Here is a 22,563-nt window from a genome sequence, read left to right as displayed (position 1 = left end):
TAGCCAAGTTTGTCGTGTATTATCAGTGGGTGGATCTTTAGTAAGGTGATCATCCTTATCAATGCTACGCAAATAGACCCTAATGCCTTACTCCACCTGTAATTCGAACCATTAAGTTTGTGTTCCGTGATCTTAGTCATCACCGGAATCACATCAGAAATAACATTCTTATTGTCTGCCATTTGTTGAGACAAAGAAAACTAACCGAAACGCTAATCCAAAGTGCTTATAGCAGCAAAATAACCCAAAATAACAAATCAAGCAAATACCAAAATAGGATCTAAGAACCAAACCTCAGAAGTCCTTTAATGGTATACTGGATCACGTAACAGCACACAGTGGTGGAATGATGGGGTTGAAACGACCGGTCAAACGGCCAGTCGGTGGCTAAGGTCTCTCCTGAGCTGGGTAGTGAGAACAAATAGTCACCCTAGATTGATGACCTGCTCTGATACCATGTAGAAAGAGATGATTCTCATTGATATCAATTAATCTGTACATGGGTATATATATACAATTGATTCCTATAATTGTGTTCTACTAATTAGGAAAAAATCACAAATAAGAAATCCTAAATAGGAATACAGAATACAGAATATACAGAGAAATAATATAGTGATTGACTTTCCATAACAGTTTTAAAGAGAAAAAAAATCGATTAAACCGAACCGAATAGTTTTATTGATTTTTGAATTAATTTATTTTTATAGAAAATTTATGAATTATATGTAATTATATATATATATATATATATATATATATATATATATATATATATATATATATTGTTTAATTTCATTGATTAATGGTTATTAGGTTCAAACCAAGGTCAAAATCAGATAAAATAACTTGAAAATCAAGTCTAAATTAAAAAATTAATCAAAAATAAAATTGATCGGTTTGAACCGAACAGAACCAAAATAGAGCGGTTCGATTTGATTTTTCATCCAGTTCGGTTCGATTTCTAAACTATATAATTTGATTTTTATGATTTGATTGTGTTCGGTTTGATTCGATTTGATTTGAACCGAATGCTCACTCCAATTTAATTCTTGAAATCAAAGGAACCGAGAAAAAGATTGCATCACACGGTTTCCAAAAGAGAGTGGGATAACATCATCAAAAGGAGTTGAGGTCGGTTCAGGTCTATAACGGGAAATTCCCATGCCATTTGTATGTCTTCACGCACAAGGCACTTTTCTCTCCACTACATAATTACTCTTCTTCGATTTCATTTATCATCGTTCGCTTCTTCAATCTAAATTTTCTATAGAGATTTTTTTTTCCCTGATTAGCTCACAGGTTCGTTTTTGGGTTTCTCTGTTTCTTTTGAATTTGTATGTTTTTCAAATTATAATTTGTATTTGATAGCTTTGTAAGTCTCTGGATTTGCTTTATATGTATTCTGTTTGTCTTGATTATTTCTTTGTCAATGGGGATGATTTTTGTTTGTTTTAGCTGACTTCACCTGAGTTTATCATTCAACCGCAGCTCTTTTGGTCATGGTCTTCGACTATATGGTTATTGTTTTTAATGCGTAATTCATTGGCGTTTAATCTGTTAATTGCTTATTGAATTTCTGTTTCCCTATAAATCGTAGTTCATGGTGGAAGAACAATCAAGCAATATGAATTTTTTATTCTATTTTTTTTTCGGTATTTATCTCTGGTTCTTTCTTATTCTAAGCAAGACCGGCACAGAAGTGATGGTGATCATAATGTGCAGAAGATGAGAAGAATCTCGAATGTTTCTTGGCTTGCATCGAAGAGACAAGTTCACAAAACCCTTAAGAATAGAGTTAATGGCAAGATATGGAAACGGGAAGGGGACGATGATGATGATGAGTGGTCACTCCCAACAAGAACAAAAAATTCATCCAAGAAAGTGAAACTGACTCCTGCTTTTGAATTCTCGAAAGGCAATGGAATTCCAAAGAAGCGGCTGAATAAGAGAAGTAGTTTTGTAGTTGTAGACTTGGAGGGTGATTCAGAAGATGAAGTTTTAGAGCAAGCGTGTATTATGAATATAAGAGCGCGCAAAAGAGCTAGAACTTCAGATAGTGAGGCAGTCAAAAGAAATCACATGTATACAAGGCTAGAAAATGGAGATTTTGCAAATGCTTCTTTAGGTACTTCATCTTCTTCTCCCTCGTCAGCTTCAGATATGAAGAGTAATGGCAGTAGCAGCAGGACACGTACAATGAGAAATTTGAAGGTTATTTACCTCTGGTCTTTTTTTTTTTATCTGCTATAGTGGAATTATACAATAGTTTCTTTCTTTGTTTCCTCTGGTAACTAAAGTTGTCAGTTTTTCTTGCTTCAAGCAGGACAAAATAGAAGCACGCCCAAAGTGTCATCAGTGCATGAAAAACGAAAGAAAAATTGTTGTCCCTTGCAAGAAGTGTAAAAGCAAAATATATTGTGTCCAATGTATCAAACAATGGTAAATTTTTTGGCTACACTATTTGACATTGTTTTAGTATAACAAGCTTAGAAGCTTACTTGGCATATGCATTTTCTGCTGTGATGTATGTAGGTATCCACAGATGACAGAAGAAGAAATTGCAGAACAATGTCCTTATTGTCGTAGAAATTGCAACTGCAATGCGTGTTTGCACTCCAGTGGTTTGATTAAGGTTTGTTTTTATTCTGTCCCTCTTCTATCCTATTGATTGTGAGGACATTAATAAAGAAGCAAAAGCTCCATTAGGCTAGTTTTTTGAAATTTAGAGTTGGCTTTTTAAACTTGTAAGTTGACAAATAAGCATCTTATATTACATTGGCAGTTGGAGCACCATGTTACAGAACTGAAATTCTGAATGCAAGCATTTCTTCTAACTAGCTCATAATATTGATCACGTCCAGACATCAAAAAGGGACATCACCGACAGTGAAAAGATTCAGCATCTAAAATATTTGATAAAGTCTCTGCTTCCCTTTCTGGAACAAATCTGAAGAACAAACTCAAGAGATGCAAATTTAGGCTAGCATTCAAGGTACATCCTCGTTTTCTTTTTAGCTTCAGGTATGAGTTTTTATGTTTAAATTCATTTCCTGAGAATAAATTATTAATTGTTCTTGTAATCAGGTTCCTCCCCTGAGATAGCAGAGAACTTCTGTAATAATGATGAACGTGTCTATTGGTAAGAATCTCTTATTGTGCTGAAGGGTGGAAACTATGTGATTTTATTGTTTGAACTTAAAGCTTATTTATTGAATTTTTTTGGGTCTTGGTGCAGCAACCATTGTGCGACTTCTATTGTTGACCTCCACCGCAGCTGCCCAAAATGTGCTTATGAACTGTGTCTCAGTTGTTGTCACGAAATACGTGAAGGAAGCTTGTCAAGTCGTGCTGAAATGAATTTTCAATACGTAGACCGAGGCTCTGATTACATGCATGGTGGAGATCCACTGCCTTTTGATTTTGAAAATGCTGAGGATCAAGGTGAACCAACGGTTGTGCTGTGGAATGCCAATGATGATGGAAGTATTTCTTGTGCCCCAAAAGAAATGGGTGGTTGTGGTGATTGTGTACTGGAGCTAAAGTGTATCCTTCCAATGGGATGCATTTCAGAGTAGAAAAAGAAGGCGCGAGATTTGGTAGGTTTTGACACGGAAAGGGCAGATTCGATGTGCAACAATTCTGAAGCAGGAAGAGAGATGCTGCGGAGCCCAGCTTCTAGAGAAGGATCCAAGGACAATTACTTGTATTGCCCTGCTATGAATGACATTCAAGAGGTTGAAGAGCTTTTTCACTTTCAAAAGCATTGGGTTAAAGGTGAACCTGTTATAGTTCGCGATGCCCTTGAGGTAACAACTCATTTGAGCTGGGAACCAATGGTAATGTGGCGTGCATTATGCGAAAATGTGGACCCAGAGACAAGAGCTAATATGTCTGAAGTGAAGGCCATTGATTGCCTGGCTTCTTGTGAGGTTTGGCGCCATTATCCTACCTGGAATTCTTTTTTCATCCCAAAAATATTGTATCATGCATGTGATCAAAAATATATTCTATTTTCCTTTTATGAGTTACATTAATCTATCCTATGCTGATGTATCTTCTTTGTAGTTTTACTCACGAGTGCTGATTTTTAAAATATTCAGGTGGAAATTAGTACCTGTCAATTTTTCAAGGGCTATACAGAAGGAAGAAGATATGAAAACTTTTGGCCTGAGATGCTGAAGATGAAGGATTGGCCCCCATCTGATAAGTTTGAAGACCTTCTGCCGCGCCATTGTGATGAGTTTATCAGTGCATTGCCATTTCAAGAATATAGTGATCCCAAGGCTGGTATCCTTAACCTTGCTGTGAAATTTCCACCAGATTTGCTCAAACCAGACATGGGTCCGAAAACTTACATCGCATATGGTACAACAGAAGAGCTCGGCAGAGAGGACTCTGTAACCAAACTTCATTGTGATATGTCAGATGCGGTATGCCTAAAATATCCACCATGTTATTACTACGCCTTGCACCTTGTATTCTAGCATAAGTTGCTTAAGAGTCCTATTTTTTTCTACTCTTTCCACAAACTCTTTAAATTTGACTTAAACGTTTATGTCAAGAATGAGTTTCATATGGGCTCTTCCATTTTCAGCAAATGCTTATATAAGTAATGGGTTTTCAAATCTTCTACATTCTCTCCCCCACCAACACCACCACCACCGCTCCCGCCCCACCACCCCCCTTCCACACAACCACCCCACCAAACCCAAACCCCAACACCCCAACCCACCCCCTTTTAAAGACAAGAAAATAGCTGCCCCTTTTCCCCCCGTGGTTTACCAACTGTTGGTTAGGGAGCTCATACTGATCTTAAATTTGTCCAATAATGTAGGTGAATATTTTGACACATACTGCGGAGGTAGCTTTAAGTGAAGAACAACAGACTGCTATTCAACAGCTCAAAAGGAAACATTTGGCGCAGGATGAGAAAGAATGTTTGGAGCAAGACAAACTAGACCATCATTCCATTGAACAACTTAGTGACTGCAGCGGTAGCTGGAAAGAGATGGGTGTATCAAAGATTATTGAGACAGAGAAGCACCCCTCCCAAATCAGTGAACAACTTGAGCTTTCCCATAATCAGCCAAGAGGCGCTACACTCCCTGGTTTGCCCAGGGAAGGTGAAACAGATAATATGTGTGGTGCATTGTGGGACATTTTTAGAAGGGAGGATGTCTCCAAGTTAGAAGAATATTTAAGAAAGCACTCCATGGAATTTAGGCACACTTACTGCTCCCCAGTAAAACAGGTAATTTATACTGACTACTTATTTTTCAGACTAGTCAATTATGATTCACTATTTACTAACCTGTTATAAGCAGGTCGTCCATCCAATTCATGACCAGTGTTTCTACTTAACTTCAGAGCATAAAAAGAAGTTGAAGGAGGAATTTGGTTAGTATATTAAGAAAGCTGAATCTCTCTCTCTCTATTTCTCTCTTTCTAAAATTATTGTGACACTCGAATTGTTTTACACTTCTAGGTATTGAACCTTGGACATTTGAACAAAGAGTTGGAGAAGCCGTATTTATTCCGGCTGGTTGCCCACACCAAGTTAGGAATCTCAAGGTAAATATTGAGACTTGCATATTTTTCTTTTAAATCCTCCTCTAATGTTTCATGAAATAGTGCTTTCATATGTAGATGCATATTATATTTAATATCTTTTTCCTCCATCTAAACAGTCATGTACAAAAGTTGCCGTAGATTTTGTCTCTCCTGAAAATGTCCAGGAGTTCCTTCGCTTAACCAAAGAGTTCAGACAACTTCCAAAGAACCACAGGGCTAGAGAAGACAAACTTGAGGTAACACCTTTCTGCTATCATTTATTTAGAATCAAGAGAACGCTGGTAATGCCATTTTTGAGCCTAAAGGTTGTTTTCCTACAATTTTTTGTAGTACAGATCAAGAAGATGATAATCTATGCAATTGCAGAAGCAATTAAAGATTTAGAAGAACTGATACAATGACAGCATTGAGTTCTACACAAAGTGGCAACTGAAGAACAAAGAAGCCAAAGTTAATTGTTCCCTTTTTTTTCCAATTTTTTAACATTGTTGTTACATTAATTAAAGTTTTTTTGAAGGATGTAAATCATCAATTTAATGTTTAACACAGACGATTTTTTTCCCTTTCTTATTTAGTTTGGCATATAAATGATACATTGGGAATTATTATATGAGCTTTTGCTTTGTTTAAAGAGAGTTTCTTGGTGGGATAATTTAGAAAATTTCATTCTAATATTCCGACGGCATTATTATCTTACTACTTTTATTGTAATCAATATTATTATGAATTTATTATTTGGATTCGCACTTAGTTTTACTGAATTTTGTTATATATGTTTTTCGGCGTTTACAAAGATAATTACAAACTATACATGATCAAGAATTTCAATGTACCACATTAATGAAGATTTTATTTTCAAAACTTATAAATAGTTTTAAAACCTTCACTTTCTTTCAAATAATAAAAATTATAAATATATAAAAATTTTATTTTAAAGAAACTTTATTTTAATAACTTAATTTTATTTTATCTCTTAAAAATATTTTTATCTCTTAAGAATAATAATAAGTGTAGATATACTATTGGCATTATAAAATGAAAAAAGAAGTAAAATAAAGCAAAGTCAAAAATCAATTAGTATATCCTAATCGATTACCTTTGTCTTAACAAGTGTTATTAAATTCGGTTCAAAGGTTGATCCAGTGAAAAGACTGGGTGAATAGATTACTGGTTCAATCAGTGAGTTAATAATTCAACAAATAGGTCATTAAAAATTAATTAAATATATATAAATTAATTAAATATAACATCTAAAATAAATAAAATTAATTAAATTTTTTATTATTTAAAATAAAACTTTAACATTTATTAAGTTATATTTAATAAATTTTAATAGTAGTTTTAAATTTTATATAAAAGTATTAAGTAATATAATGTGTAACTTTCTTTTTAAAATTTATGAAATATTAAGTATATGTTAAAAAATAAATATCTTAAAATAAAAAAAAATAACTATCAAGTTAGGTCAATTGATTTTTATTTTAAAGATTTTTTTTTATGAGATTTGGAGTTTAATTCTCTATGCTAACACTAAAAATACAATTTTATTGAATAATTTAGCTAATTAAGTCAATTGGGTAACACGGGTTCAACCACCTAGTCAACCGAGTTACACCAGGTTGCTTTCTTGTTTGGTTCAACCATGAATATATATTTCATTCAAATCATAATAATGCTCACATCACCTCCTATACATGTTTTAATAAGAAAATAAGAGAATCATCATTACACGATATTAATTGAATCAAGTAAGGTTTATTTACTTCAATGACCTAAAATATAGACTGTTGCAACATTATTAAATTTAATGAAAGGTTGAATAGAAGGCCATATCACAACTCAAAATCAAGTAGACAACTTTACCAAAATCAAAGTTAGTGTAAAAAAAAATTTGCAGAAAAGCAATATTAAACAGAATAATGCCGCAATTTATTCCAAAAATTAATTAAAAAGTCAGGATTAAGGCATTGCAAGGCATTGTTAAATATGAATCAATATTCAAATAAGAACATTGGCTTAAAATCAAAAACTTAGCAGATAATATATTATGGTTTAGGCTTTACCCACAGTACAAAGGACAACTTGGAATGAAGGAAAAGCTGTTATGAACAATGGAGACTAGTGTCCTTTGAGAGCGAGAGATTGGATATTCGATGCAAACGGAACTTGATCCGAAGTGGTATCTTGAGATGCAATTCAGAAAGAGTTTGATGGAGGCACTGGTGCTACTTCGTAAAATGGGGCAATGACAGGTCTAGTCTTGAATTTGGGTATGTTCTGCGCATAGGTATGGTAAGGCGAGCTTCGTCAAATAGAGATTGCGTGGCCTCGTGATGAGCAAAATCAAATACAGCATGGAAAGGGTAGGTTTGCAATGAGGAAGGAAGGATGATTCAATGAAGGTTATGGAATTGGGCATAGAGGGAAGATTGGTTCTTCCAAAGAGAAAAAGGGTCTCCTTTGTAGGTGGGTCTGTTCTTGAGATAGATGGAGTTTTGGAAAACTTTTAAATGAGCTTTTCTCCTAAAAAAAATGAAGGTTCCCCACTTCAATGAACAATTAAGTGTGGTATTTATAGGAAAATAAAACCCTAAAATTAAGGGTGTGGATCTAAAATGTATTAAATTTCATTTTTATTTATTTTTTTTGTTATCATTATTTTCTTAATCCTAAATCTAAAGGTCAAAAATTAAAGAGATAAAAGATCAGAGATTTAAATTAAATTATGACTATTTTGTTTCTATTTCTTTTGATCCAAGGGTCAAGAATTCTTCCTTACAAATTAAATTAATGGTAAAGGTCAAAAAAATACTAATTTTGTCTTTATTTTACTTTAATTAATTTAGTATCTAATGGTAGAAATTAAATCTCTAAAAAAAATTCAGGTCTAAGATTTAATGGTACTAAAATTTATTTTTATTACTTTTAATATAAGGGTCAAAAATAAAATAGATAAAAATTAAAGGCTACGATTGAAAAGTACAAATTTTATTTTATTTCTTTTTAATCAAATGATCTAAAATTGTCCTTATAAAAAGTAAGGGCTAAGATTAAAGTATACATTACTTTGTTTTTATTTCTTTAGCCAATTTTGATTCAATTGTGGAAAATTTGTCCTAAAAAAAGATGAATGGTCAAAATTAAAGGGTATAAGTTAATTTAACTAATTTCAATCTAATGGTTAAAAAATAAACCCTAATAAATTTTAATGGATGAGATTTGTACCATTTTGTTTTATTCTCCTAAATGTAATTGTTAAGAAAAAAAGATATAACGATAATCAAGGGTGTGGACTAAAAGTAACACTTTTATTTTTTTTTCTTCAAAATTTTCAAATTAGATGAAATTAAATCTTCATAAAATTGATCATAAAAAATTTTCATTTTATTTTAAGAAACTAAAATTAAATTACAAATTATAGTTAACAAGAAAGTGGAACCTAATTAAAATAACAAACTTAAATAAGTTAGAAAATTAAAATTGAAATCAAAATTAAAATTGAAAATTAAATTAGAATTAAAGTAAGAGTAAAAATAGCAACTCAATTAAACTTGTGTTTATGCATAAATATTTTTAATTAATTTTATTATTATTATTATTATTATTATTATTATTATTATTATTATTATTATTATTATTTCAAAAAGTTCTTATAGGTCCAGAAATATCGTGTATTAAAAAAATTTTTATTGACCCGGATAAAATATGATGTCTACAAAAGACGTTTAAAAAAAATTTAAATCCCATGGAGAAAAGAAATTTAAAAAATTATCCAATTGTTTTAAGTTTAATTTGGAATAAATCATTTAAAAAAAATAAATTTTCATGCAATCATACTTAATTTTTATTTATTTAAAAATAATTTTTTTATAAGTTAAAAAAAATGAATTCTCTTCATCCCCAACATGAGAATTGACCAAAAAAAAAATTACATTGAATGTTTATAAAATTCAAGATTCCATGCAACAGGGAGCTAGAATTTTTGTGATTAAAATATATCAAATTTAATTTTAAATTAATTTTAAATACCATTTAAAAATGTATTTAAGAAAATATTTTAACATAACAAACCAATACTAATAGTATGAAAAATGTAATGAAAGATAAACTTTTAAAAACTTTCCGATCTACTAAATTAGTGGAATGAAAAAATTAGAGTTTTTGAAAGTTTTAAAATCTCAAAAAAATTTATATTCCTTAAAAAAATACTTACTCTTAAATATTTATATTATTTTAAAACACTATATCATATTTTCAAAAACTTCATCCAAATATAGTGTAACACTAACTAACTTCACTAACAATGACAGGTAAACCATTGAAAAGAAATAAAGCCAAAATATACATGACATGGGATGATAGGAGACGAAAAATTATAAGGTGCTCTTGATGCACTAGTTTTTAGTGTATCATATAATCACAAGAATTTAGTTATCTCATGGATCATAGGATATGGGTCTCATCTCATAGTGAGAAAAGGAACATATGCTCCTAGAGCACCTAATAAAACCTGGATAAGAGACATCCTTTTTATAAAAAGAAAGTCAACTTTTATATTGTCAATTATTTATCTAAATTTTTCTATTTTGAGTTTTCTATGCTCTGTAGATGAAATGCTCATTTAATTTCATAGTTAATAATAATAAAATCTTTTAAAATTTTAACTTTATAATTTTTCTTTTATAATCTTCTTGATTCTCCTATTCAAACACAATTTGATTAGCAAAAAAAACATAGGGGCTCATTTAATTTAGTTTTGACAAACACAATTTCCACTAAAAAAAAAAATGAAAATTATCTATAAGAGAATTGAACTTTACCTTTGCTACTTGTAACCTTGGCAATTGGTATGGTATATCTCCCTCTCCCTTCCCATTCATTCATTCAACAAGAGGAACCTCACAACTCATGACCTTCACTTTTGGAAGAAGGGAGACCTATTGTTTTCTCAATTCTTTTCTTTTGGAAGCCACACATCCCCTTTTATAGTCCAAAATACATCAACTAAGTCTTTATAAAATGACATGATTAGTCCTTTGAGTATAATTGTAAAATAATTAAGTTGGTGGGCTTCTTAGAAGGCTATGTTTTAATGGGGTGAGAAAAGGGTAATTAATGAAAGGGGAAGGAGTGGAAGAGTAAAAAAGATTATAATAAAATAATTTTCATATTCGTAAAGAAGGGAATTAATGAAAAGGTACAGAAAAGTAATGTATATTTTTTATATTTGGAAAGATGTGAAGAAATTGTAAATTTAAGAGTGCAATAAATAAAATAGTCATAGCTCTCATATCCACTCTTTAATAAAAATTAAGATTTGAAGGATAAGGGAGGGTATGATTTACCTTTGTTTACTCTAACCCTACATTAATTTATCATTTCTTACCTTTATTTACCTATTCTTCATCCTCATCTAAACAAAGTCTAAGTAGCTTTTAACTTGAAAGTTGGAACAAACAAATTATAATTAAATCAAAATCAAAATTTTTAAAAAAATGTAAAGAATGAAATTTAACTCTAACTGCCTCTATAAATTCTCTCCTTTCTCTCTCTTCTTCTTTCCCTTGCAAGCTATTTGAGGTAGCCACCGATGAATATTTTAACCGATAGTTGCCCCTCACCTTTTCTTTTTTGTATTTTTTTATATTTATTTTTTATTTCTGTCAACAATCTCCAGATCTTTATCATTTCAAAATAAATTTATATTTGTCTTTAGTCTATTTTTTCTTTTTTATCATGAAATTTTGGTGTTACGCTTTGTTATTTAAACAGGAGTGCAATGACAGGAAGTATATATTTTCTCTTCATGAAATATTATAATTTAATGGTTTTCAAATTGGGCTCTTAGAAAAACTATGGAGTTGAACTATGATAGATTACCACCAAATGAAGAGTATTTCGTCAAATGGCCAAATAATCAACTTAAATACTCTGTTAGCATAATCAAGTTTTTCAATTCAAGACAATAGCTAAAATAATAATCTATTAAGAACAAATAAGAGTGGGATATAGAAGATGACCTCTTGATTTTTATTTAATCATTTGATGAAAGTCTCATTAACATAAGATAATACAGATATTCAATTATTCATTAGTATTTACTGATATGATAAATTAAATGTAATTAAATTTTATTTTAAAAAAACCTATTTAATTATGATAAGAAAAGTAATTTGAAACCATTATTTAATTACTTTAAAACTTAATAATTAAAAATATTAAATTTAATTTCCAAATAAAATTTGATTAACATATTTAACTAATATTTTATTAATATTTCAAATAGTAATATGAATTCTAGATAACCTTTCTAATATAAGTGCTTATTCTACAATAAAATAGTATTATAGTAAATTGTCTTATAAAATAGTATTATAGTAAACTGTCTTAGGATGAGAGTTGTTATAATGATGTTAGATGGCATATAATAAAAGGATTACCATATTGATTTAGGAATAATTATAAAAAAAAAAATGGAACTAACAAGCCAATTTTATTTGAAATTTTAATAATTTAAATATTGGATCCCTAATGTTGATCATTAGTCTCCACTCTTCATCATACATGTTAAAGCCTATCAAGAAAATGGATGACGACAACAAGAACAATAGCCAGAGCCAAACATTATCACCAATAGGGATTTCTTCCCACAAACTCTTCTTCACCTCTTTCTATTACACGCGTTCAAAATGAATGCACCAACTTTCTGTTACTGGGATCAAGAAATTTCGACTACTGAACCAGAATATTATAAATGGATGCAGTGGATCTTTCTTCAGCTACTGAAGAGATGATTGGCATAGCAGGTGCAGGATTATCTCTAATTCCTTTCATTTCTTTCTCAAATCTGAATTTGATGATATGCTCTTGGCATAGTTTTGGGAAACTAAAAGATGCAAGGCCATAAAAATAGAGCCTAGCAAAACTTCAAACGATTTAAGCCCTTTTTGGCATTGAGTTTCAGAGTCTAAAACTGTTTTTTCTGAATAAAAGCACCATTTTAGACGCTGTTGAGAAAAATAGTTTGGAAAAATCTGTTTTGTTATTTTAGTGTTCTTATGATTAAAACTGATAAATTTATTTTTTAATTATTTTTTAATACTCTTTAACCAGTATATTTAAAAAAGTGATTTTCTTAACAGTAGTTTCAACAGCTGTGCCAAACAGGCCTTTAGCTATTTTGACAAATGAAGTTAAAGTTCAATATCATGAAGCTCAATAATATCAGCAGTTCTCTGTCTCCAAAAGCCCACTTGAACTATTAGCCATTTTAAGGCTAAGGCCCAACATTATGGAAAGGAAAGAATTATAAAAATTACTGATTATACTACGCAGCCTGATATCATCTTTGGTGCAACGTATTTCTCTTTTTCTATGTTTCTATTGTTATTTATTTGATAAAAATTTTAAGATCATTGTCCTGGATCGAGAATTATTTATCTTCCAAGTAATTTTTTAATTTTGAAAAATTAAAAATTTTCATAATATTATCCTTTTTGAAACTTGTTATCTATGTGACCTATGAAAAAGATTAAATCATTGAATATTAATAAAAGAATAAGATGAATTATCAAGCTTTGTTAATAAACGATCATTAAAGATTCAAAGTCTTTGATCAAAGAAATTAACAATCCAAGCTATAATTTAAATTGTCAAATAATCTATTTATATACGGCAAAAAAAAAATAAAAGGAGAGAATAAAGCCCCAACAAAGGGGAGAATAGGACTTTAATATTGGAAAGAAAAATCTTTAGATCTGTTCTTAATGGATATAAATATGAGCAGAAAAACTCGTATACATAAATAGAATTGAGAATTTATTGAAAAAAGTTAATAAAAAATAATAAAATAAAATAAAATAAAATAAAATAATTGATATATGGATAGCCATAAGTGGAAAATTTACCTGTGGCCATTTAAGGAAGAGATCTAAAAGAAAAAAGCAAAAAATAACTCATCCTAATTTAACTTTTTTAAAAATATTTGTATATATTAATTTATGAATTATCAAAGGTAAATCATATATTAAATTAAAGTTTATTGTATAGAAAATGAAATTTAGCAACTTCACGATCTAAAACAATTTTAATTAACAGAATAAAATTATTTGAAGTTTAATAAATTAAAGTTTCTAGTTATTTATGATGCCAGTAATAATTTTTAAATAATGATATTTAAATTTCAATTAACTCATACTTTATGATTTTTTTAATAATTAATTATTATAAATTATTACAAAGATCAACCAACTAATATTATTTTAAGCAAGGATCAACACACTAATATTAGAAACTGCAAAAATAGAAAATCTTAATAATGGTTTTTTTTTAAAAAGATGAAAAAAATATTTCATTAATTAGATCGAACCTATTATATTTTTATATAGATGAAGTTAATAACTCATTAAAAAATAATATAAAGAATTTAGAATATTCAATATTGTTAATAAAGTATGTAAATTAGTCAATAAGTGGGCACGCTCCATCCTTTGACTCTATAATCTTTTTATGAGCCCATCAAATAACCTTCAAATTTTGATCTTTTATTGAATAAAAGATATGTACCTCGTACAACATATAATAACTCCATTAAAAGAGAAAAAAAAAACAACACAAAAACTCAAAATCTATCAATAAAAATAAATATGAAGATTTAATCACTTAAAATCTATAATTAATGATAAATCTGAGAACATATATCCAAAAACTATTCCAAACATATACACATATGGGATTTATGAGAAAGGGAAAAAAAAAAAAAGAAAGAGAAAGGATTGCCAACAATGAAAACACTCACCAATGGCTGTCCAAAAAGGAAATCAAAGAAAACAAAAAGATAAAAAAAAATGTGAGGGAAAAAAAATTGATCATTTAACAAATAAGCAAAACATAACAGACTAATAATGAACCTTCTTTCCTGTCTTCTTAATTATTATCTACAGCTCTCTTGCTTTCTTGAGGCTTTGAAAAAGCTGCAGTATCCAATCACACATAAACTCTTTATACAAATTAAGATGAGTTAATGGAATGAGGGTGGGAACGATCTTAAATAAGGAAAAAAAATTCTAATTTTTAGCACTAAGTGAGATAGCTTAGTAGGCCAATATTGTACCTAGGTTCTTTTGATCTATGGCACTTAGATTATTGCGTAAGGAGCTGAAGTTATCTTCGTCAACCATTTAAATTTTTGAAATTTGATCTATGATGCTTAGATTATTGCGTAAAGAGTTGAAGTTATCTCTTTCAACCATTTAAATTTTTGACACAGTGATAAATGCTCGATCTTAAAATTGAAATCAAAATTAAAGTCATAAATTCAAATTTTTAAACTTTTAGTAAAGTAATAAATACTCGATCCTATACAATAATTTCCCTATAGAAGCTTAACTCTTAACAAATCATATATGGTAATCAAAGCATGAACGTATAGGCTTTCTTGCAATTAATTTTTTTTTCACTATTTCTATGTATAGTTGCTCATATTGAATAATGGTATAGCCATTTTAAATTTATTAGATTAAATATTCTATGTATAGTTGCTAATCATTTTCATTGATGATTCTTAGTCGTCAAATTCCTAAAACAATTGGTGTGGCTATTCAAATGAAGTCAACTTCCTTCTTAACGTACATAATGTTTGATGGATGGTCTAGAATAGCAGAAGTTTTAATTTTGAAAACACTAATAATATTCCACCTGAAGATCTTCCTGGTTAAGACTGAAAAGGATAGGGAAGAGGCAACGGATCCAATAAGCATTGGTTTCAATACTGGAGAACCTCATGTACAATTCTATTTTCTATTAGGTCTTGTATATGCAACAGTGACACTAGCTCTCCTTCCATTCATAATAATTTTCTTTGCCTTTGCGTACATCGAGTTTCGTCATCAAGTAAAGACTTAATGCAATATTCAATCTAAATGACAATTTTCTATTGCATGGGGTCAATAGCTTCATCAATTAATTGAGTACGACCATGTGATTCAAGTTCAACTTAGAACTTTTAGGTCAAAATTCAGCACGTTTGGATGGCTTTTAGCTGCTGACATTCTTCTAATGATTCTTTTTGAAATATTTTCAAGTAGTAATGTTGTAGTTTGGATGGAAGAGGTTATTGGAGATACGTATGACATTTAAGTTATTGCCATTAGATGTTACCTTTGTTTCACAGAAAAACTTTGAAAAAACATGTCAAATTGGTAAGAACAAAACTGATCGGATAAATTTCAACAACTGTCCTTGAACTTATATAGTTGTAACACTACAGTCCTTTAACTTTAAAATGGAAAATAAAACCCCCTAAACTTTTAAATTTTGCACAGTAAAATCCCTCTGACTTTTAATTACTAATTTTTCAGTTAGAAACTGATGTGAGTAGCTCCTGCATGACACTTAGTCAATATTTATCTCTCCTCTCTTATGCAAAGTGTAAAATTATTCTCTTTTCACATGAAAATTTATTCTATCTATAGAGAGAAAAAGGATACAATTTACACATGGCTTGAGAGAGAAAAGAGAAATACTGACTAAGCTCCATGCTGAAACTGTCCAGGTCAGCGTCTAACTGAAAAATTGATATTTTGAGGTTAGAGAGATTTTACTGTGCAAAATTTGAAAGTTGATGGGGTTTTATGTTACATTTTTAAGTTTAGGGACTTTAGTGTTACAATTAGATAAGTTCAGGGACAGTTGTCAAAATTTATCCATTTATATAATGAAATTTCTTCTAATAATTCGTTGAAGATTATAAATTTAAAATTAAAAAAAAATGATAGAAGTTGTTAGCAGCATCTTTTCAATTTAATTGAAGATAATCTTTTATCTCCTTTAAACTTTTTATATGAGGCATCTCCAACATTTACAACCAAGATGTTAGAATTATGACTCAAAATGTTAGTAAGATTTGAAAAGAGACATTTTCCTATATAGAGTAGAACTCTTATGTTAGTGTTACTCCTAAATTGAGTAGGACTCCTAATCAGATTAAAATTGAGAGAATTAACACTATAAATCGGAGAATGGTAAAAAAGTTATTTGGCTTCACCCGTAGAGAGTGACTTTACCAATTGAAGAGAGTAGCTTCGCCCACGGAGGGTGGCTTTGCCCATGGAGAGTGGCTTTCAGTCTATGGAGTGGGGCTGTCACCCATTGTAGAGAGGGGCTTTGCCAATTGCTGAGGATTTGGCTTTGCCCATCGATAATGTCACACCTTACCCCTCTGTAAGGCATAACATGATCCCGTAGTATACCTAATGAATTACCAACTCCATCTACCGATAACCCATTAAATACACTACAAGGGATTTTAAAACAATTTTCTTACTTTTTGAAAGTGGTGAGCTTTTCTAGCAGGTATTAAAAACATTTACTTGAAGTTTAAAGATTTGATAAAATTTTTGTCCATTTTTATTTTTCTACAAATTTTGAAAAAATTTCGGCAGAGTGCCTGCTGTATTTGAGAAAATAGAAAATTTTGCCTGTAGAAAACACTTCCAATATAACACTTCATCAACTCACAACCACCATTATAACTCAAATCAGTACAATTTCCTCTAAACTCCACAATTCAAGTCAATTTTCAACTCAATTATTTTCAAAAATAATGCTAAATAAATTCATTTATAATCCATTAAAGAAAAATTAATTTACATACATCAGTTTAAATTTACAGCAGAAAATCCAAAATAATATTATTATAATTTCTGTACAACTGCTCATTACTACTTTACAAATATACATACATTCAATTACATCAAAATAAACATGTACAATTAGGGTATAAAATTATACCCGACAAAAGGTCCAAAAGTAGCTCTGAAATCATCAGCAGCTCACTCCGCTGCTCTACTAGTCTCTCTATCTGCGACAGCAACAAACAGCTATCGCTGAGTACTATGACTCAATGGTGCACAACACACTAAAATAAAATCTTATGCATAAATCAATTCACGTTTGTTCACATATGGCACTGAAAATGAAAAACAAATACAAAACACAATTTATAATTTTAGTCAAAACAGTCTCATTTTGGAAGTCCCAAAATAGATTTCATAAAAACACACAGTTATATCATGCCATCAGTACAATGTTCATCTCAATAGCCGAAGGCTTATGAGGAATCTCAAGGCTAGCTAGCTCAATCTATGGGTACCCATTCAATTTCTTCTTCTACTGGCACACACCTCAATACTTCAGCCAGAGAGGGAATTCAAAATTTGAAATTAATTCCTCCCACTAGGCATGCTGGTGAGGCATTCAGATACATGGTCATGACACTGTGGTTTAAAACTATCTTAACATTTTACTAACCATTTATTGACAATTCAAACACATACAATTAAATTCCAACAATTAGGTCAAAAGCATAATATTCATTTTATTCACAAATTTGCAATAAAAATAAATCACAATTTATTCATCAAAATAAATTGTCAAGAGAATTTACAGAAAAATTTTATGTTATACACAAACCTTGTGCGAGTAGCCTCTAAGCCTTGATTCGATGTCTCGAGTTTTTTTTCGGTATTCTTTTCAACTGAAACACACAATTTTACAGTGTTTCAGTATCATAACGTATAATAAATTCAATAATAAATTCACAATTACTTATGTCTAGCTCTAATATGCTTAATTTAACATTCATTGAATTTTACATTTCGGGGTTACTATTCACGATACTATTCAAGTCAAATTGTTGACTTTCATATGCTTAATAGGTATGAGAATTTTAAGTTCACCCACATACCACATTTTGGTTGCTTAATTTGTTGATTTTGGTTACCTCTTTAATTTTTTAGGTCTCCTAGACACAATTTTAAATTTTCAGTTTTTTTGTGCCCTGTTTTGCACTGTTCCATTAGCCTAGTTACAATGAGAATTTGGCTAAGTGTCCTCACAAAAGTTGTTCCTTATTGTCTTATCTTTAATTCACTTTTTGAATCACTCTATTTAGAGTTTTTTAGCCCAAGATATGGCCATTTGAACATGGCTAGCCGGATTGGTCTAACCCAAATTTCTAGGCACCTAATTTAGTTTTGGCAGTTTTGGACCACTAAATTTAAGTGGCAAAATGACTGGGTTATGGGCATAATTTGGGTTGGTGTTCTTCATGGAAGTTGTAGTGCCATGTCATACCTTTCCAATGCCACAAAAATCAGGTCATTTGTACCTGTATAGCCCAAGTTATGGAGTGGTAGTGCACTACACCCGGGTTTGACCTAATTGTTCACTATCCTAATGTCATTTTCTGGGCATGGTTCCTAAATGAAAAATGTGCCATTATGTGTCTATTTTTATTTCCAATTGACCTCACACCAATTGGGTCAGTAAGTTTTTAGTTTTAGTCCCTAAAAGAGACCTAGTCAAGCTGCCAGAATAGTGACCCTAACCAATCCGAATTGCACTTGGTTTCTACCAATTCAAACATACCAAAAATGGTCCCAATTGACCATTTCTCACTTCAATTAGGGTCATTTGTACCAATTGACCATTTCCCCAAATTTTCCCTAATCTTCAAGATGCTTAAGAACCCTAATTACACAATTGTGCAATCTAATACAATTAAAGTTTATAATCAACTTCTATACAACCTAATTCAACTTAACTAACACTTCAATTGCATCAAAATCATGAAATTTCAATACCTCTTAATGCTAGCCAAATTTCCTATCTAGTCCCCCATAATTGTTTTCTTTTGATTTTAAGTTAATTTCTAGGTTAAGTGAACTAAAAGCACAAGTATTAAACTAGAATTTCAAATTAAACTACTAACCTTAACTTTGATGTTCCACTTCCACAATTCCTTCAATTTCTCCTTTCTTCTTCTTCTTAAATCTTCTTGTCTAGTTGAGATAACAAGGTTTTTGGGGGAAATTTTGAGAATTTAGGGTTAATTTATGGAGATAAAGAGCTTAGATCAAGCTTTAATGGAGGAATTTTAATGGAGGTGGGGTGGAGTGTTTCGGCCAAGATTGATAAGGAAGAAGAAATGGTTTTGCTTTTTAAAATTTTTTATGTTTTTATGTGTGTAATAATTGTATTTGACTTAGTAAAAAAATGTGGGAAAATTAAAATTAAATTTAACACATATGTGATGTCATCATCATTATGTAAAAAGTCCCATTTTTATTCTTTTTCTTTTTCTTTAATTTTTCAATAGTTCTTTAATTTAATTTTCGATTCCGAAATTTTCATTTCTCTAATTTTATTAGACAGTTAGGTCAAAAATCACCTCTAGGGTTGAATTGACCAAATTGTCCCTTGCCGGTCTGATCCAGTTTGTAAATAATTCAAGATTTCTTCCGGATCCCTGACCTAATTATTTGACCTGCTTAACAATTCTTTTCTATGATTTTCTCTTTTTCACTGTGTTCGCAATAGTCCTTAGGACCGCGGTGTCACAATTTCCCGTTCAAAATTAGGGTTAGGACTTACCTCGCAGTCACTTCCCAGTAAGGTCACCCATCGCTGTGATACTCGGCTCATTTAACTTTTTATGCATTGTTTTTCTTATTTATACTTACCTATCTGGTAATCACCATTAATTTTCATTTAAGGCTTTTCTTGGTGTCTTAAACATGGTTCTAATCCTCTTAATTGTCTGGATTGACACGGGTCACCGAAACAGTGAAATATACTAGGCTATGCATATAGGGGTGTTACAATTCTCTCCCCCTTAAAATAAATTTCGTCTCGAAATTTTACCTAGTATTAATCTCTGAACAGCTATGGGTGTTGTCTCCTCATGTCCTTCTCTCATTCCCAAGTAGCTTCCTGGCCTGAATAATGGTTCCATAGCACTTTAACCAATGGTATCTGCTTGTTCTATAGCTGCTTCTCCTCATATGCCAGAATTTCAATAGGTTCTTCCTCATATGTGAGGTCTGGATTCAACTCAATCTCTTCTACTGGTAGTACATAAGATGGGTCTGATCTATATCTCCTCAACATGGACACATGGAAGACATTATGTATCTTCTCTAACTCTGGAGGTAGTGCTAGTCGGTATGCCAAGCGACCCACTCTGTCCAGAAACTCATATGGTCCAATGAAACGTGGACTCAGTTTTCCCTTTCTATCAAATCTCATAATTTTCTTCCAAGAGAAAACCTTGAGGAATACTTTCTCACCCACTGCATATTCAATATCTCTCCTCTTCAGATCGATATAGAACTTCTGATGGTCTGATGCAGCCTTGAGTCAATCTCTGATCAGTCTAATTTTCTCCTCTGTTTGTTGAACAATCTCTGGCTCAGTCATCTTTCTTTCACCTACTTCATCGTAGCACAGGGGAGTTCTGCACTTTCTGCCATACAAAGCTTCATATGGAGGCATCCAAATGCTTGATTGGTAGTTGTTGTTATAAGCAAACTCAATTAGAGGCAAGTGTGTGTCCCAACTGCCCTCAAACTTAATCACACAAGCCCGTAGCATGTCCTCTAAGATCTGAATTACCCTCTCAGACTGGCCATCTGTCTGTGGGTGGAATGTCGTGCTGAAGTTCAATCTAGTTCCTAAGGCTCTTTGAAGACTACCTCAGAATCTAGAAGTGAACCTAGGGTCTCTATCTGATACAATTGATACTGGTACTCTGTGCAGTCTCACAATCTCATCTATGTAAAATTTGGCTAATTTCTCTAAGCTATAGTCCATCCGGACTGGCAAAAAATGAGCAGACTTGGTAAGTTTGTCCACTATGACCAATACTACATCATGACTCTTCTGTGTCCTCGGAAGTCCCATCACAAAATCCATAGTTATTCATTCTCATTTCCATTCAAGCACTGGTAATGGATGTAATAAACGAGCTGGTACTTAATGTTCTACCTTCACTTGCTGACAAGTTAGGCATTTAGAGATAAAATCAGCTACATCCCTTTTCATACCCATCCACTAGTAATGCTCCTTTAACCCTCTGTACATTTTAGTGCCACGAGGGTGCATAGCAAAAGGAGACTCATGTGCTTCCTTCATAATAATCTGTCTCAAGTCAATTTCATTAGGAACGCACATTCTGCCCTGGTGTAGTAGTAGGCCATCTTCTCACACTGAAAATTCAGGTTTCTTGCCCTGCCAGACTTCTCCCACTAGCTTCTGATATTTCTGATTATTCTGAGCAGCCATTATAATCTGATCAATCAACACTGGCTGTACATGCCATGCAATTGTTGTTCGCCCCCTCATCATTAATCTCTAAGCTGGCATGCAATGCTCTCAACTCATGTACCATGGACAAAGGAGAAACTCTCAGAATTGCCATAGTCTTGCGACTTAAGGCGTCAATCACCACATTAGCTTTCCCTGGCTGATAATCTATCAGACAATCATAGTCTTTTATCAACTCTAACCATCTCCTCTGTCTCAAATTCAACTCCTTCTGAGTACCTAAATACTTCAAACTCTTATGATCTGTGTAGATATAACACTTCTCCCCATATAAGTAGTGTCTCCAGATTTTAAGAGCAAATACAATAGCTGTAAGCTCCAAGTCATGTGTTGGACAGTTCCTCTCATGCAGTTTCAGTTAGCGTGATGCATAAGCAATGACATTCCGATCTTACATCAATACACAGCCTAACCCATTGTGAGAAACGTAACTGTAAACTGTATATTCTTTACCTGGTGTAGGTAAAGTAAAAACTGGAGCTTCTGTCAAACATCTCTTTAGTTCATCAAAACTCTGCCGGCATTTATCCGTCCACTGAAATTTCACATCCTTCCGAAGCAGCTTGGTCAGTGGAGAAGCCAACATAGAGAACCCTTTCACAAAACGGCGGTAGTATCCAGCTAAACCTAGAAAACTATGAATTTCTGTGACATTCCTGAGTGGTTTCCAATTAAGGACAGCTTCTATCTTGCTAGGATCTACCTTAATGCCTTCTGCCGATACTATGTGCCCCAAGAAGGATATTTCCTTTAGCCAAAATTAACACTTTAACAATTTTTCATATAGCTATTTCTCCCTTAAAGTCTGTAGTACAATCCGCAGAT

The 22,563-nt window shown here is 31.6% G+C and overlaps 1 pseudogene; it reads left to right on the top strand.

Moving 5' to 3' along the window:
• Positions 1 to 1,311: 1,311 nt before the first annotated feature.
• On the top strand, positions 1,312 to 6,184 carry LOC110649268 (lysine-specific demethylase JMJ26-like; annotated as a pseudogene).
• Positions 6,185 to 22,563: the final 16,379 nt, after the last annotated feature.

This window comes from Hevea brasiliensis, chromosome 6 (genome assembly GCF_030052815.1).
Source record: "Hevea brasiliensis isolate MT/VB/25A 57/8 chromosome 6, ASM3005281v1, whole genome shotgun sequence".
Classification (NCBI taxonomy): Eukaryota; Viridiplantae; Streptophyta; class Magnoliopsida; order Malpighiales; family Euphorbiaceae; genus Hevea; species Hevea brasiliensis.
The sequence above is the reverse complement of the archived record's forward strand: the minus strand, read 5'-3'. Positions and strand labels throughout refer to the sequence as shown.